Source organism: Triticum urartu, chromosome 7 (genome assembly GCF_003073215.2).
Source record: "Triticum urartu cultivar G1812 chromosome 7, Tu2.1, whole genome shotgun sequence".
Taxonomy (NCBI): Eukaryota; Viridiplantae; Streptophyta; class Magnoliopsida; order Poales; family Poaceae; genus Triticum; species Triticum urartu.
In genome coordinates this window covers 374,039,532-374,043,042 of record NC_053028.1, presented here as the reverse complement: position 1 = coordinate 374,043,042, position 3,511 = coordinate 374,039,532, and the positions used below count along the sequence as shown (strand labels likewise).

Genomic DNA, 3,511 nt, shown 5'->3' with positions numbered 1-3,511 from the left:
TTGGCTTCACAAGGTAGAGGACCGGGTGGTAGAACCATTAGAATACCTTGTCTAGCTTCGGCTTTATGCAATGAGCGCATGCCCAAGGACTCGAAAGGCCCTCGCAAGGTTCCCAACTACATGGCTGATCTCGAGCCGGCTACATGGACCGAAAGCTACGAGAAAGCCATGGACATGTTGGATGTCAGTGACACAGTTTGCGCCAAATATCTAACTATGATGTTGGAAGGGCTGGCTCGCACGTGGTTGAAAAACCTGCCTCCCAACTTAATCAATACTTGGGCCGAATTGAAGGATCGCTTCATAATTTTTTCCAAGGAACCTACAAGTGCCCGATGACGATTGTTGATTTGTAGCATTGCATCGAGCGTGAGGTTGAGTCTTCCCATCACTGGTCTCGCCGGGTCGCGGAGATTATTCACTCTTCCGATAACATAACAACTATTCAGGCTGTCTTGATTCAGGAAAATATTGTCACTTTCAGCCTCTCATTCAGAAGCTTGGGCACCTCAAGCAGAAGGTCCAAGACATGGGTGACCTCATGGATGTCCTTACCAGGTATGCCGAGTCAGACATCACAAAAGATCCTAGTTCAGATGACGGCAACTCAGGCAAAGGCAAGGTGTAACGCCCCGATCGTTAAGCTACAGTAACCACACACCCTAATGGTGCCATGTCATCACTGTTAATTTTCTAATCTCACTTTGATCCAAACCGAATTCAAATTCAAATTTCAAAAACAAGTCAAATTATTATTTCTTCAAACTGACGAGGAAAAATGTTCAATGGGTTGAAAATTTTCCCTAACTATTTTTTCATGTAGGTGCCAACCTCTTCTGAATATTTAAAGTGGCCCTAACCTATTTTAAAACTAAATCATCAGTATTTATTTGAACCATTTCAAATTAAACATATAGTTAAACTATTCAAAATAATTTGGAACTTTGTGTGCTGCTTCAAAACCTTGCCTAGTATTTATGTGCTAAGTGGCACATTTAACTATACTCTTTTATTAGATCAACAAATTACAAAATTGTAAAAGAACGCAAAATAGAAAAATAAATATGAAAAGGGAAAAAGGCCTATCTACTAATGTGCAGTTGTAGCCCATTGCTATAGTGCACAACCCATCGCACCAATCAGCCATCTCCTTCCTCTTTGTACAGAAAGCCATGGCGTGGAGGCCATCCACGGTCACCACGGCTCGATGGCCGCCACGCATGCGATAGTGCCACCCCTCGGCCTATAACTGCGTCCCCCGAAAACCCTAGATCGAGCTCTTTCATTCCCCCTTGTTCCCCCTTCGCCCCCTTCCTCTGCTGCTCGAATTTGAGCTCGAAAGAAACTATGATCACCGCTGCCACACCGTCGTTGTCACGGCCACCGACGTCTTCGACGTTCGGGAGCACATCCAGGAGTTCCGCCGTCGCCGGATTCGTTCGTCCGGGCGACCAGCTCAAGTCGGGACGCCCTCGAGCCAACGTCGTCTTCATCTTCTTCGTCTGGTCGTCACAACCTCGCCGTTGTTGCGTTTGCTTCGGCGCCTCCCTGACCTCCCCGACCTCACCACCGAACTCATTGTGAGCCCCTCCTCCGGATCCCCTCTTTTTTCGTCTCGTTCCATCACCATTTAGTTGTCGACCTCGAGCTTCGGCCGCCATGGCCGGACCGTCGGAGCTTTGCTCCGCGCGCGCCCTAGCCGCGCTCCCCTATGCCCTCTGGCCGTCTCGTGCTTGCCCAGGCCGTGCTTTATCGCGCCAGTGCTCGTCCGGGCCGAGCCTTTCTCGCCCGCTCGCCCGCCTGTACTGCTGCTGTCTCTGTCGCTGCTGCCTGTAGCCTTGTCTGCCTACGTGCCGCCCCGTCCCCTCCACCCCTCGCAGCACGCCCACACGCGCGCGTCCGCGCTCGCCGCGCCCTGCTCGGTCGCCCCGCGCTGCTGGTCTTGACCGCCGGCGCCTTGCCGTGTCCGTCCGCATCCGCCTGCTACAGCCTGCATGCGCCCGCTGCTCCTAGCCGTGGCCTGGCCACACCCCGCTCGCGCTCAGCCGTGCCAAAGCGCGTGCTTGGCAGCCCCCTGCCCGTGTCCCTGCTCCTCGCAGCTGTGTGCTGCCGATGCTAGCACTGCTCTGCCTGCATTACTCGCTACAGTAAACTGAAGGTTACTGTAGCGCTTGCTAGCTTTTGCCACTTCAACCTGACTAGCCCACTGGACAGCCCCTGAACAGCCCCTAAGCGAAAGGTAATATGAGTAAAAATTATATGGACAGATAGTACACTTGACAAAATCCATTTTATTCCATTGGAACAAATCCATTTGAGGCATGGATTAAATCCTTTGAAAATGACAATAATCTACGTTCTGTTAATAGAAAAACCGAAAAACAGTTTTATTTTCATAGCTACTTTAGTGCTCTTGATGTTCAAGCAAATGAACTCTAATATGGATGTAATTGGTACTAACATGTAGATCATAGAAAAGTACTCAAAATTGATATAAGGCACTAACCCATTGGATGTACAGAACAATAGTTGTAGTCTTTTGAAAACAGCCAAGTGATGTTTAAAAAAACTGTCGAATTCTCAGACTTAGCAAAATTTCAGGGTTTTCTAGAATATAGGTTAAAACTTTAGAAATTCATATAAAATAAACCGTAGCTCGGATGAAAAAGTTTTATACATGAAAGTTGTTCAGAATGATGAGGCGAATCGGAATACGCTCTCCGTTTATCTGTCACATGCCCCTTGCATAGCGAACATCGAACCTTTGCCCTCCGGTTCGTCTGTCCGAATATGCAAACTTCGGGAAAACTTTCCCGGATATTATCCCCCTTTGCCGGTAGCGTGTAGTGCCACGTTAGAACACCCCTAACACCGCTTTTTGTCTTATCATGCATAGTATTGCACTTGTTTGCTCTGTATTTACTGTTTCTTCCCCTCTTCTCTCAGGTAGACCCCGAGGCCGCTGCTAAGGCCCTAGTGATCGACTACGTCACCGACGACCCGTCCATCTCGTCTGAGCAACCAGTCAAGAAAACCCCCCTTGAGCATTTCGATATCGCCTATTTCTTTCCCTCTCATGCTTGCATTAGAACTGCTACTGCTTTCTGTATGATCCTACTATGATGCATAGCCTATTTTTGTTACCTGCTTTCATACCTTACCTGCTTATCCTAAACTGCTTAGTATAGGTTGGTTAGAGATCCATCAGTGACCCCACCTTGTCCCAGTTACCTCGCTTTATGTTTGATGACTCGATCAACGTGATTGACGTCCAGGCCCCGACACCGCACATCACCCCCCTAGTTGTACGACTCTGCAGAGTTTCCATCGAGTGCCGAGGGTGGAACCTCTTACATCACTCCTGATGAGATCTCTGTAGTGTAGCTATACGATCGAGGTCATCGAGGATGATTTCCTCCTTAACCACTTCCGTTACGGCTCTGTCGTGCAACCCCTCAAGTGTGAACCTCGAGGGTGGATCCTCTTACGCTCACCTTGATGATAACATCGA

General features: G+C 48.7%; 1 long non-coding RNA gene across 1 annotated transcript; it reads left to right on the top strand.

Annotated features, from left to right (window-relative positions):
* Nucleotides 1–1,031: 1,031 nt before the first annotated feature.
* Nucleotides 1,032–3,153, top strand: LOC125523897. The gene is made up of 2 exons (XR_007290475.1): nt 1,032–1,580; nt 2,947–3,153. It is a non-coding gene; the product is annotated as an uncharacterized LOC125523897 (long non-coding RNA).
* Nucleotides 3,154–3,511: the final 358 nt, after the last annotated feature.